Raw genomic sequence first — 15,610 nt, 5'->3', positions numbered from 1 at the left:
TCAAGAGTTTTTGAAGACAGGCGATTTTTTGTGGCTATCTCTCTCTTGGCGTTCCTCGCACATTCATGGAGGTGCTGAACCAGTCGACCATATTCCTCGTCAATGTTGTCATCAATGGCATCTTCCCATGTGGCCGCAATAGTGCCAAAGAGTTCCCAGTTGGTGGTCGTTCTGGGAGTTTTCTTTTTGAACTTTGCAGCCCTTTCTCCCCGCTCTGTGAAGTAGAATTTTGCATGAAGGAGAAGGTGGTCCGATCCCGTTCAAAATTTTTGGACAACAGCGACATCGGTCAGACAAAATCGTCGATTGAATATGATGTGGTCTATTTCGTTGTGGAATCATCAACCGGGAGACTCCCATGTCCAACGTTTAGATTCTGCCTTCTGGAACTGTGAGTTACCATGGATGGTCTTGGTCGACATGATGAACTCAGACAGTCTCTCACCCTGTTCGTTCCATTCTAGGCCTTGGGTACTACAAAATTTAATAGAGTTTGTTCCTTGTCTTTGAAAAATGCCTTTGAATTTTAATGGCTGTTCTATAGAAACTGTATAGAACTTCTGTTAGGACAGTAATTTTAACAAAGTTGATTCTTCTAATACACTAATAAGAAATTTCTTATCCATTTCCTGGGGTCTCCTTGCATTTCTTTAAGTAGTGAATTATAGTTTTCACTTTGTAACTCTTTCACCTGCCTTTTTAAAGTTGAATCATATATATTTGATGTCCTGGGGCACTATTTTAAAGGATATTTGAAAAACTGCCTTTTCTTTGGTTTCATTATTTGTGATAGGAATGTGATGTGTTTTCTGTATTATTTCTATAAATGCTACCATAATATAATTAATTATTTTAGAAGCTTTTTAGTTCCACCGTTAAGTCTTTCAGTATGAACTTTGTCTTGTGAAAATAGTGAAAATTTCATCTATTTGTTTTCAATTTAAATCACTTTGATATTTTTTTCTTGTAAGAGTTATGTGGTTTTGATGCTGATAGCCATCGCTATCTTCAGCTATGTTCTATCTATTATCATTTTGGAAGGATTTTTATTGTGAATTGTTTGATCTTGTAAAAAGGCTCCAACAGTTAAAGTAGTTACACTTTTATCTTTTTGTTGGCATGGTGTATTACATTAATTTATCTGCATATTCAATGTCTTTTTGTTCCTCTACATGAATTCTTGTTTTGGTTTGATATGAATTATTATGAACAATTTTATTAATTATGGCTTTGATTGGAGCAATAGCACAGTGGTAGCGCATTTGCCTTGCATGCAGCCAACTCAGCTGACCCGGGTTCGATTCCTCCTCCCGTCTCAGAGAGCCCAGCAAGCTACCGAGAGAGAATCTCACCCACACGGCAAAGCCTGGAAAGCAACACATGATGTAATCTATATGCAAAACATTGTAACAAGAAGTTTCACAATAGAGATGTTACTGGGCCCGCTTGAAAATCGATGAACAACAGGAGGACAATGCTACAGTGCTATAAGTTTATTATGTCTTCCCTTTATTTTATTATTTCATTTGAATTTATTGTAATAAATATGAGATGATAATGATACACTTAATATCACTTGATCACTTGATATCCTGTTACTCATCGATTTGCTCAAGCGGGTGCCAGTAACATCTCCATTCATCCCTGTTGCATGCTAGCATAGCCCAATGGCATCTACTCGTTTGAGGAACATGAAGAGCCTCACACCCATCATTCAGGGTCTTGACGAAGAAGTCTGACCATCTCTTAGGTAGGAGTCCATGTGATCTTTTGACATCCCATGGAATCCAGTCGATAATGGCGCTAGTCCAGCGGTCGTCTCTAAATCTCATTAAGTGTCCAGCCCATCTGATTTTCGATGCCTTGGCAAAGGAGACAGTGTCCCTGATTCTTGAGCGTTGATGGAGGTGGGAACTCCAGATTCTATCTCTCATTTGAGTGAACCGTGATACTCCAAGTATAGCTCTTTTGATTCTTCTTTGAGAAACCCGAACAGCATTCTCATCTTGTTTTTGTAGGGTCCAGGTCTCTGAGGCATATGTTAATGCAGGAAGAACAGTGGAATTAAAGAGATGTGCTAGGAGCTGGAGGTTCTTCGTCCTCTTAGTTATTTCTTTGACGCTCTTGAAGTCATTCCAAGCTGCTCTCTTCCTCCTGTGCAACTCAGGTGCCAGGTCATTCATCATGTTGACTTTTCGACCTAGGTATATATAACTGTTGCATTCGGAGATGGTCGTTCCGTTGAGAGTGAATGGACCGTCAGGAACAGTACTGTTTGTCATGAACATTGTCTTTGTGAGATTCAACTGTAATCTGACCTTTCCACACTGATGGTCGAAGCTGGTCAGCATTTGTGCCATTTGGCTGATGTTTGGTGTTATAAGAATGATGTCATCAGCAAAGCAGACGTGGTGTAGTTGCCGACCATCTATCTTCACTCCCATTCCTTCCTATTCCAGTCTTCGCATGATGTTCTCGAGGGTGGCACTGAAGAGTTTTGGTGAAATGGTATCACCCTAAACTCCTTTCTTGACATGGATGATCACTTCTTTGTACAATGGTGAGATCGTGGTAGTGAATCCGTAATACAGCTCATGGAGGATCATGATATATTGAGTTTGAATGCCCTGACTGTCTAGGGCTTCGACGACTGCTTCCGTTTCAACAGAATCAAAGACCTTCTTTAAATAATGAATGTTAGACAGAGCGACATCTTGAACCCCGAGAAACCTCAATGAGCTTGGTTATCATGTGGATATGGTCAATGTTGTTGAATCCTTTTTGGAACCCGGCTTGCTCGCATGGTCCTTCATCTAGTGTACTGCCAATCCTATTCAGGATGACTCTAGTGAACAGCTTGTAGATGACAGACAACAGGCAAATTGGGCGATAGTTGCCAATGTCGTGAATGTCTCCCTTCTTATATAGTAGTACAGTCTTGCTGGTTTTCCATTGGGATGGAACCTTCCATTCAGACAGGTAGCATGTGAAGAGCCGAGTCAGTGTATTGATGTGTACTGACGGTAGGTTCTTCAGGTGTTCAGGTCTGACCTTGTCTGGGCCAGGTGCTGTTTGCTTCTTTACCGAAAAAATATCATGTCAGATTTTGGAAGGGAGAACGTTGGGAACGACATATCCATCTTGCGGAATTTGGTATGTGGGCAAGTGGACGTGGCTATTAAAGAAATCTGAGTAGAAGTCAAGAATAATCTTCTCCATTGCCCTTCTGGAAGATATGATAGATCCATCAGGATGTCGGAAGGCAAACATCTTGGTCTTTTAGTTGGTGAAGGACAGGAGGGCATGATGAATGCTTTTCCTGGCTTCTGCAGAATCTACCAGCAATGCTGCTCTTCCGTCTTTTAGGTCTTCCTTGATCACTTTTCTGCACTGTTTTGCAAGCTCGGACGTTTGCTTGTGGTTGCCTGAGGCATGGGCCAAGCCACTTTGGCGAATAAAATCAATTGTGTTCGAATAAAGGTATTTTTTATGGTTATCTCGCTTTTGGCATTCCTTGCACAATCATGGAGGTGCTGAATCACTAGATCGTATTCCTCATCAATGTTGTGAATGACGGTATCTTCCCATGTTGCCGAAACAGAGCCAAAGAGCAACCAGTTGGTGGTTGTTCTGGGAATTCTCTTCTTAAACTTTGCCTTCCTTTCTCCCAGCTCTGTGAAGTAGAATTTTGCACAAAGAAAACGGTGCCCCAAATCCATTTGGAATTTTGGGATAAAAGCAACATCAGTCAGGCAAAACCATCGATTGAAAATATTCGGTCAATTTTATTGTGGACCCATCCACCGGGAGATTCCCATGTCCAACATTTAGATTCCACCTTCTGGAACTGTGAGTTACCATGGATGGTCTTAGTCGACATGATGAACTCAGACAGTCTGTGACCCTGTTCATTCCATTCTAGGCCATGGGTCCCGATGTGGAGTTCTTGAGCTGATCTTCTCGGTCCTATCTTCGCATTAAAATCACCGACAATGATCTTGTAGAAGGTGTGTACTTCTTTATAGAACTTCTCCAGCTCCATGTAGAACTTCTCAATTTCTCTTTCACCATAATTGGATGTTGGTGCATAGACAACAAAGATAGAAGCTGCTGGCTTCTATCTATTCAAGTGTAATCATCTGTTTCAGGTTGTTAGGCATTCGAATGAATCAATCCTCCTGGCTAAGTTCGTGTTGACAAGGACACCGACACCACCAATGCCTCTTTTGTCACATGTTCTAAAGAACAGTTCATCTCCAATGTCGAAAACATCGTGATTTTATTGATGCCTTCTCGTCTTGGTCAGACCAATGATGCCGTACTTGATCTTTCATGCTTGTACCATCAGGTCCTCGATGGATGCATCAGATGACAGCGTATGTACATTGAAAGTATAGACTGTCCTTTTTGTCTTTTTTCATTTTGGCAGCCTAGTTCGACCTTGAGATTGTATCAGCCTCTCCTTCCATATCCTTCTCAACTCTGCCATATTCAGGGTCAATGCAATGAGATCCATTTTATTTACTGGATTTGGCATATCGAATACACTACCGATAGCTTGCCAGGCTCTGCCGTGTGGGTGGGATATTCTCAGTAGCCTGAAGACACAAATAGACTTTACAGGTGTTCCTATTCAGGCATATGTGCTGGTATGATACTTTCGGTAGCCTGCCGGTTTCTCTGAGAGAGAGAATTAGAGAATAAGAAGTTGCATGGCTGCGACACTTAATATATATGCCTATAACAAATTTCTATATATTTTCATGTTTTATTTAATAGTTTTAAAATGGCATACCTCTAATTAAATTTTATTTCAGTTATATTACTCCCAAATATATAAATTTTCCAGTGATGTCTGAGAAAAGAGAACATGTGAGAACAATCTGCAGTGGGAAAACGATAGTTTTCATTAAAAAATATGCTATCTTTTCAGATTAAAGAGATAGCTCAAAGAACTGACCCACATATATTTGCAGGAGACCCATGTTCAGTTTCCTACTAAATTAACCCCCCCCAATACCATTGACATATATCCCAGAGCAATCTATTTAGTTTAGGCCTTATGAACCACAAAAATAAGAAAAATAATGTTTTCTTTCCAGAGCTCTGTGTTTCAGGGTTAATTCTGTTTTTCCCTATTCCTATATTTGAAAAAATTGCAATGTTTTCTTAAGAAATGGCTTCGATGTGATTATCTAAAATAGATAATGAATGTATATGTTCCCAATATCATCATAAATATATCACCCTCCGTGATGAATATTGATGTCTCATAGAAGCTAAAATAAATATTTTAATACTCAATTGATATATCTAGATAGATAGATAAAATAAAAATGTATATATATTGTCACATATGAAGGTAGGATATGCAATCAAAGTTTAGGCATAACTTGAAAACATAGCCAATCTATTAGAACTCTAACAGTTATTGTTCCCTATGTACTTCTGCTGACATTTTATTTGCCATACTATCTCTCTGATATTTAAATGAATTTTTCTTAATATTTATGTTATCGTTGTGATTCTAGAAAAATCCAGTTGAATATATCCAAGTTACCTTTATTTTTAATGGAAACTTCTTGCTTTCCATGAGACTCTAATATATTAATATTGGAGACATACTGTGTTTGGATTTACAAAAAAAATAACAATAGGGTGAATATAGTTGTTTTTGCACCTTTTTGTTTTATCATTTTGTGGCCATGCCAATTATGCTAAAGACTTATTCATGGCTCTGATCAAAATGAGCATCCTGGTTTTGCTCAGGAGATCATAAGTGGCACTGGGAATAGAACACAGAAAGGCAGCATGAAAGGCAAGTGCCCTACCTGTCTGCTCTGGACTCCTGGATTTCTTGTAAGAAAAGCTGTGTGCAATGAATTTCAGAACCATCAAGCATAAATATACTCTGTTTATATATACCACAGACTAATGAAGGATAATAAATTATGCAAGTAGGAGAATTGTTTGGACACAGATGAACAGAAAAACACCATAAATTGTTCCAACACCATAAATTGTTCCAAAGCTGCTGTATGTCCCCATGCAATTATGAATATCACTTCATAGAGGGTTTTACAAAGAACATCATTTAAATTTTTTATATTTAGGTACCAAAATTTACAAAAGTTATTTGTAGCTACAAATTTTCCAGCATCTATACCATCACCAGTGTCAACTTCCCTCCATGAGTGTTCCCATTCATCACTCCTAACCCCCCCATGCCCACCAACCACCAACCTGTCTCCTTGACAAGCATTTATATTAGTTTGATTATTGCAGTTTAGACATGATGCTTTCAGCTTTGTCAGTTCTATGGTTCATATATATATAACTTAATAACACTTCTTCACCACTAAAGTGTCTGGGGCCCTCCCCTTGATACTGTTTTCTCTTCTTCCCCCTTTTCAATTTCTTTTGCTCCCTGTCCTCAGTTCTATAGGAAATTAGAATTATGTGAAATTATTTAGTTTAGGTTTTTTTTATTCCCCATATTTTCCTGAGATTCTGAATTAGCTAGGGTGTCCTCTATATTATTGTTTCATTTGCTATTTCTTCTTGATTAAAGTGCACTCAATTATTTTTTATTGTTTTGTAGACACAGTCGAAAATACTCAGGCTTTACTCCTGGCTTTGACCTCAGGAATTACTCTTGTTAATGCTTACTTGACCATATGGGATGTCAGGTATCAAACAAAGGTCGGATGCGTGTAAGGCAAAGTACTTACTCAAAGTACTATTACCCCATTCCGTCAATTATCATCTATATTTTCCAAGTTCATGTTGGCGAGAATGGATAATGGGACAGTGATGGAGGGTTATTGACTCTTGAATGATAGGGGTGATGAAACAGCACTGCAAAGATAAAATGATATGTGAACTAATATAAACCACATTATCTCATTAATAAAGAGGAGGGAAGATTGCAAATGCTGTAATTTAAATTCTAACACCAAATTATATTTATTATCTTTTGTTTATATAAATATTTTATTTTTAATAATTGTTGTTACTGTTACTGTGTTTGGCATATCGAATACTCTCGGTAGCTTGCCGGGCTCTCCGAGAGGGGCGGAGGAATCGAACTCGGGTTGGCCATGTTGGCCACTTGTAAGGCAAACGTCCTACCCGCTGTGCTATCGGTAGAGGGCCAAAAACATATATGCAAAATTTCTTGTATAGTAGTACAATCCTGATGGTTTTCCATTGGGATGGAACCTTGCATTCAGACAGGTAGCGTGTAAAGAGCCGAGCCAATGTATTGATGAGTACTGATGATGTTCAACAGCTGAAGACCTCCAGGCCCCAGCCAAAGCCATACTGAGGCCACTCTCCACACACTTGGATAAGCCTCAGGCATAACAGAACTGGCAGAGGAATCCAGGTGTGTGGGACCCGGGGCTGAGATCTCCAAGCCTGCACGGTTTGGGACTGGACCTGTCAGTAGCTAGACAGTTACACCCTCCAGCTGCCGTGTAACCCCAACAACGGCCAGGATCCAGAGATTATCATAACAAGCTCCCGGTAGAGCACAAGGCAGAGTATCCTACCCTGTGCCTGACTATCCTTGCCAGGGTCCAACAGCTGAAGACCTCCAGGCACCAGCCAAGGCCATACTGAGGCCACTCTCCACACACTTGGATAAGCCTCAGGCATAACAAAACTGGCAGAGGAACCCAGTTGTGTGGGTTCAATAATAAATAAATTATTTATTTATATATATAATATATATAAATAAATAAATAAATAGCACAAATAAAATACAAATGGTTCTGGAACACTGATGATGAGAGTGGAGAAAAAATATAAATGCATGACTACAGAAAAAATGTGTAGCCCTAATCATTTAAGTTTAGTATGTTAATAATAGCCACATGAAATTCTGACTGAATACTTAGAACTTTAACTTTGCATAATCAAGGATATTGCTTCATTGTACTTACTGTATAAAATCTCCATTTTATCTGGTGAGGTTTATAATGATTAAGTGATGAAGATTAAACCACTGCTCAGCATAATGCAAAATTTCAAATAGAATGAATTTTTACATAAGTCCAAAATTTTGAATTTATTACACGTGAAAGTTAATCTTTAAAAATTATTACTATATTAAAATCTTTTAAAACCCGTTATAATTTTATTGGAGGAATAGATTAAAGAGAGGTTTTGTTTTTCTCCAACAGCTAAAGCTATTAGGAAAAGGATTTTGTACTGGCTTGAGATACAGCATTATTTCAAAAAAAATTCATGTTTTTACTTTTGCATTTTTTCAGGAAATAATCCTTATGGGAAAGACAATATTGACTGCTTAAATTTGCAATATAACATTAAAGTTTGGTATGTCTCTAGTGTTGGTGGCAGTGGTGGTGGTGAATGAATGTGTATGTCTGTGTGTGTCTATGTGTGCGTATGAGAGATAAAGAGAGAGATTAAAGAGAGAGATTAAAGAGAGCACGAGTGTGTATGTGTTTAAAGTGTATATACATAATATGAAAGACTTGGAACAGGGAATTAATTAGAGGAAATGTTTAAAATGTTTACAAGATGAAGGAGAGTTTAATCTTGACCAGATATGTAAATTTTAAATACCTCTTTATAATACATATACACACACTGATGTCATGAAAACAGTATTCATAGATAAAAATCAACAAATTGATAAAACATAACAAGAGACTTTTGTTTTCTTTCTCTAGATTTAGCCAGGTTACATAGTTAGAAGTTCATATAAACTTATTTTAAACAATATTATTAGAATCTAAATCTCTCACAGTTATTACATAAAACATATGGAAAATGGGAAGAGATAAATTGGTCTTAATTTTACTCCATCACTTACTCTTTGTGTGTGTGTAATCTCATGTGTACAATAAAATTTCTGTTACGGTTTATAAAAGCACTGCAAATATCCTAAGCTGCAAATTTTCCCATTGTATCATCTTTGCGATACCTTTCCCCCCATGTGTATACAAAAAAGCATCTCTTAATCATCATTAAGATATACACTTTGAACTGAATTTATCAGTTGTTAGACTGAGTTTACACTTATCTCCTCTTTTCTGAGGGCAAAGTAGTCAAGGAAAAAACAGCAGGGTAATGAATACTGTACATATTAGGTACTGTGTCCTCAATAATCAGTTGTTATAATTACAATAGAACCACTTGATGAGACTTTAAGATCTATTTCAACTTCTAATTTACTTATAATTTATATTTCTGGCTTCTTATTTTAAATTCCCACACCCTGAAAATGAATGAAAGTATGTTTCATCAATAATAAAACATGATTATTTTAATTTCTTTAGACTTGTTTGTAATCTTAAACTGCTTTTCTTTGTGATAGTGATTATATTTGCATTAAAGAGAAAAAGATTTATAATTGTTTCAAATATATTTTAAGTTAGTAGAAAATATACTAGCAGGAGAATGTCATACTTTGATTACGAAATCATTTCTGGTTAAACACAAGAGAATATTCTATAGCTTTCAAGTTTTGCATGTGTCTGTTGGTGCTTTGACCATTCTGTAAATGAAATTGTGTTTTGAACTCAATATGACTCCTAAATTGTGATATTTACATCTACTACAGATTTCTACTACACAAATACACTATTGAATTTTGTATTTTCTCAGAAATGTGTTTTCTTATATATGCTGAAACCATTTCAAACAGTTGAAATTAGCAGAGTAAAATTGCATCTTCATCCTACTTAAAATTATAAAGCATTTATTAACTGTGATTTCTTGCCTCATGGAATGTTACTCTGAATTTGATAAGCTTTTTGACTTTGGGGAAAATGTACTGAAAATAAGAAAATTATAGAATTAAAGTATTGCTGAACAGTATACTCTTTTTAAAGTGTTCAATTCATTGAGGGCTTTTTTTTCTGTAGGCCACCATCCTCTTCTGGCTCTTAATGTCTCACGGTGCATCTTAAGGGCATTCCATTGTATGTAAGTTCCATATTTTGGTCATGCAGCTATTCTCTCCCTATCTTTGACTTTTGTCATTCTGATTATAATGTATCTTGAAATTTTTATTTAGGTATATTTTATATACCTAATATATACATATAGATAGATAGGCAGATAGATAGATAAAGATATATATTAAGAGGTGTAACCGACCTGGAGATAGAATTCTTGACATACATCTCCCAATGTCTGTGGGTATAATTGGTCCTAGGGCCAATCCAACCCAGCTCAACACAGTAGAGTTCCTATGGGACCCTGTGAAGAGGACCTCTGTATTTATTCAGGTGCACTGTATCAGCACAGAGTTAACCATGAGAAAACACTGTGGAGAAAAGGGGGTGCCATTCCGAATACAGATTAATACCTTCAAGGAGAATGAGAATGGAGAGTATACTGAGCACTTGCACTCAGCCAGCTGCCAGATCAAAGTCTTCAAGCCTAAAGGTGCAGATAGAAAACAAAAAACAGAGAGAAAATGGAGAAACAAACACCTCACGGAAAGGAGAAATATCAGCCTTCATATGAGACAACTATTCTCACAGAGTGTTCTCCGTGGCCTGAAATCACATATGTCAATAATTCCCCCTCACCTGGAATCAGCAGTTCCCACAGCAGCTTTTCTCTTGGGGAAGGAAACAGTTCACCAAGCCACCAGCCAGAGCCTCCCCCACCAGTCACAGATAATCTCTTGCCAACAACCACACCTCAGGAAGCTCAACTGTGACTACATCGAAACCGTTTGTCCACTTTCACAGGCTATTCACAAACTTCTCAGGAGTATATTTACTCAAACTAACTCGAGATGATGCGATCCAGATTTGTGGTCCAAGGGATGGAATCAGGCTCTTTAATGCATTAAAAGGCAGGATGGTGCTCCCGAGACTGATCATTTATGTTTGTCAGGAGTCCTTGCAGTTGAGGGAGCAGCAGCAGCAACAGAAGCATGAGGACGGAGACTCATGTGTACCATGTCATCTATCTAGAAGAACTGACTGCTGTTGAACTGACAGAAAAAATTGCTCAGCTGTTCAGTGTTTCCCCTCCTCAGATCAGCCAGATCTACAAGCAGGGGCCAACAGGGTGCTAATTAGTGATGAGGTATATTCTCAGTGCAACCAAGTCACTGGCTGAGGTTTTGTCAGGGCATGACTAGGCACAGCTCCACGGGGGTGACTGCTCTGCTTTTTTTTTTTTTTTCTGAAACACCCTTCCACTGTACTATTGCTCTGGCCCTTATGTGCTTTGCTCTCTACACCACAGATTTTTGCTTGTTTGCTTCTAAAACCTGGCAAAGCCTGGCAAGCTACCTGTGATGTATTCGATATGCCAAACACAGTAACAACAAGTTTCACAATGGAGATGTTACTGGGACCGCTTGAGCAAATTGATGAACAATGGGAGGACAGTGCTACAGACAGGTATATTTTTACTGGGACTATTCTGGCCTCTTGTTTCTGGGGCCTGCACTACTCAATTATAATAAATTCTTAGTTTGGTTTCTTTAAAATTATTTAAGCTCTATGGTTTTAAAAACATGAAAGTTATAATTTTATACATAAAACTTCAGTGCCACACTCTCCAGTTGAATACTCAATCCTGTCAATCATCTTCCGATTGATACACAACTATCCCTCATATCTCCCCTGTGCTTAACTTTCTACAAGAAACACGTTTTTAGTTTCTATTTGTTCTATAACTCTTATTTCCTCTATCATATGTCTTTATAGAACACATATAAGAGAGATCATTCTGTATATGTTCCTGTCTTGCTAACTTCTTTAACAACTATTTATTTATTTATTTATTTATGTATTTATTTTGCCTTTTTGGGTCACACCCGGCAATGCAGAGGGGTTATTCCTGACTCTGCACTCAGGAATTACCCCTGGCAGAGCTCAGGAGACCATATGGGATGCTGGGAATTGAACCTGGGTCGGCCGCATGCAAGGCAAATGCCCTACCCGCTGTGCTATCACTGCAGAACCAACAACTATTAATTAAACAAATTTGCCTTGCTTTTCTTCAGAGACACCAATGATTACTAGAACTTCCTCTGAACATCATCTATAGTTCTCTAGCGTGCTGTGATTTTCTTTACAAATATGTCCCTGATTTTTGCCGTTTTCTAGAGATTTTCTTCGTCTCATCTTGGAACTCTCTGATCATTAATTCAGATGAGATTTTATGTTTTTGAGGACTGATGTTAATTTGGCTGGGTCACATCCAACAGTGCTCAGTGCTCAGTGTTTACTACTGGCTCTGTACTCAGAAATCAGTTCTGGTTGGGTTCAGGGGCTCATATGGGATGCTGGGTATTGAACCCAAAATGGTTACACGCAGAGCAAAGACCCTACATGCTGAACTACCTCTCCATGTCCTTTTTGAGTTTTTTATGTCACCTACCATGCTCTTCATTTCTGACACTTCTGATTGTGATTTTCTCAGTTTCACTCTCATGCTTTCTTGTGCTTTGCTGATTACTTGTGCCATTGTTTCTTTAAACTCATGATACACTTTCAATAGAGTGTCGCTAGAATCATTCTCAGAGAATTTATTTTTTATTTTTTAATTTATTTTTTTATTAGTGAGACACCATGAGGTACAGTTGTAGACTTACAAGCTTTCGTGTTTGGGATTCAGTTATACAATGATCAAGTGCCCATCTATCCACCAGTGCCTATTCTCCAAATCAATGAAACCAGTTACCCTCCAACAACCCCAGACCCCCCCCCCCCCCCACACACACACACACCGCCCCACCTCTATGACAGGTTATTCCCTTTTACTCTCTCTTTCATTTAGGGTGTTGTGGTTTGCAATAGAGGTATTGAGTGTTCATCATGTTCGGTCTATAGTCTACTTTCAGCATGCGTCTTGCATACCGAGCGAGTCCTCCAAACACCCTTTACTTGGTGTTCCCTTCTCTATCTGATCTGTGTTTTCCCACAGCATATGCTGCCATCTTCCAAGCCATGGATCAGACCTCCTGGTACTTATCATAACTGTTCTTGGTGTTCATCTCCCATTTTGTTATTTTGTATTCCCCAAATGAGTGCAGTCTTTCTATGACTGTCCCTCTCTTTCTGACTCATTTCACTTAGCATGAAACTACTTTCCATGCAGAAACACTTGTTTGCAAATTTCATGACTTCGTCCTTTCTAACTGCTGCATAGTATCCCATTGTGTAGATGTACCAAAGATTCTGTAACCAGTCATCTGTCCTCGGGCATTCGGGTTTTTTTTTTTTTTATAGATTTTGACTATAGTGAACAGTGCAGCAATGAACATATAAGTGCAGATGTCACTTTGACTATACTTATTTGCCTCTCTGGGATATATTCCCAGGAGTGATATTGCTGGTTCAAATGGGAGCTCAATTTCTAATTTTTTGAGAATCATCCAAAAGGGCTGAACCAGTCGGCATTCCCACCAGCAGTGGAGGAGGGTCCCTTTCTCGCCACATCCGCGCCAGCACTGGTTGCTTTTGTTCTTTTGGATGTGGGGCAGTCTCTGTGGTGTGAGATGATATCTCATTGTTATTTTGATTTGCATCTCCATGATGATTAGTGATGTAGAGTATTTTCACATGTGTTTTTTTGCCATTCGGATTTCCTCTTTGAGAAAGTTTCAACCAGATGCAAAAAAATAGACCTCATAGTTGGGCACCAGTATTTCCCTACCCTCCCTACCCGTATCAAAATCATCACATATCCTCGAAAATAATTGCTAAATCTCATGGAATATTTCTAAGTTAAGTAATAGTCAGTCCTCAATGAAAGAAACTTCAGGGGCCAAAGTGATAGTACAGAAAATAGTACTCACCCAAGAGTTATTCCTGAGAATTGCCAGCTGTGACCGCAAAACAAAAAATAGAAGAAAAAAAAGAAGCTTCAGGAAAAGGCTGACATAATTTACTTTTATGAGAAGCAGAAGCAGATTTCTTGGAGCAGGGTTCCAGAAGCCTCCAAGCCTGAACTCCACAATCTCAGTAGGCCCACATATTAGATTTTCTGCTTGCTCTTAACAATCATCCAACTGAGTAACCATCATATTGCTCTTCCTGGGGCATTTTGGGAACAGAAAGCAGATTTTACACTTCCTTCCAATGGGTTTACTGCTGGTTCCTAACTCTACCTACACCATCTCAGCAAGCCTACTTCTATAATTCCTATTGTGTAGATGAGACACGAGAGATGAGATGAGAGAAAACAACTCTCCTCACCACACTTCATACCATTCACACATATACCACCTGTCGGAAGCTTCTTTACCACAAAAGATACAGTGACCAAAATACAAAGATAATCTACAGAATGGGAAAGGATATTCACCTAATACCCATCTGATAAGGGTTCAATATCAACGATATACAAAGCACTGGTTGAACTCCACAAAAGAAAACAGCTAACCCCATCAAAAAAATGGGGCAACGAAATGAACAGAAACTTTCTCAAAGAAGAAATCCGAATGGCAAAAAAAAAAAAAAACACATGAGAAAATGCTCTACATCACTAATCATCAGGGAGATGCAGATCAAAACAACAATAAGATATCATCTCACACCACAGAGACTGGCTCACATTCAAACGAACAAAAGCAACTGGTGTTGGCGTGCATGTGGTGAGAAAAGGACCCTCCTTCACTGCTGGTGGGAATGCTGACTTGTTCAGCCCTTTTGGAAAACAGTATGAATGATTCTCAAAAAATTAGAAATTGAGCTCCCATTTGACCCAGCAATACTACTCCTGGGAATATATCCCAGAGAGGCAAATAAGTATAGTCGAAGTGACATCTACACTCCTATGTTCATTGCTGCACTGTTCTCAATAGCCACAATCTGGGAAAAAAATAAATTCCTGAGAACAGATGACTGGTTAAAGAATCTTTGGTACATCTACACAATGACATAGTGACCGGACATCGCATCCAGGCATCTGAGGAGGGAGGAAGGAGTGTGCTGCAGTGCAGGGAATGATTGGCAGAAAATCTGTTGTCGGGGGTGCAACCCTGAGACTTAGTTAAAGTGGACAAGCGGTAGGGCGCCCCTCACCTGGCAGGGCACCCTTGACTTCTCTGCAGCGACGACTCCTCCCTCCCTCCTCAGATGCTTGGATGCAATGTGCAGTCACTATGTCTAAAAGAAAACGTCAGAGACTATAGTGCAAGCTAATTGCCAGCCAACTAGGGAGAGTGAGGAACCAGAGCATCCTGTGTGACTGCTTGTGGGCTTCTAGGGGAAACACCCCTCCATTCCCTGCCTCCAAGGTGTTCATCAATTGTTCTCCCTTTTCTCTTAAGTTATATAAATCTAATTCTGATCAGAGTCAAGTGAGTATTCTCCCTGTAGAAGCTCCGGGAACCATTGTTTTTTCTTTGTCTGTCTTTTCTTTTCATAGGTCTCCCCATCCTCCCTCTATTGGTTGTCCTCCTTCCCTGTCCAGTCTGCAATGGGTGAGCTTGGGTGGACTGCTAAGGCTTGTTCTCGCCAGTTCCATGGGCTCAAAGTCAGAATGACTCCCAACATTCACTCTGTGCATGTAGAACTAATGCTAATAGTGCTTTAGAAAATAAATAATCTCATTTAGCTATTTAAAACTTGAAGTAATTGGGGCCAGAGCAACATTACAGCAT

The 15,610-nt window shown here is 38.8% G+C and overlaps 1 pseudogene; it reads left to right on the top strand.

Moving 5' to 3' along the window:
- The first annotated feature begins 4,355 nt into the window (after positions 1-4,355).
- On the top strand, positions 4,356-11,065 carry LOC130032590 (alpha-globin transcription factor CP2-like; annotated as a pseudogene).
- Positions 11,066-15,610: the final 4,545 nt, after the last annotated feature.

The sequence above is a fragment of the Sorex fumeus genome, unplaced genomic scaffold (genome assembly GCF_029834395.1).
Source record: "Sorex fumeus unplaced genomic scaffold, SorFum_2.1 ptg000050l, whole genome shotgun sequence".
NCBI classification, from domain to species: Eukaryota; Metazoa; Chordata; class Mammalia; order Eulipotyphla; family Soricidae; genus Sorex; species Sorex fumeus.
This window is presented reverse-complemented; position numbering and strand designations above follow the sequence as displayed.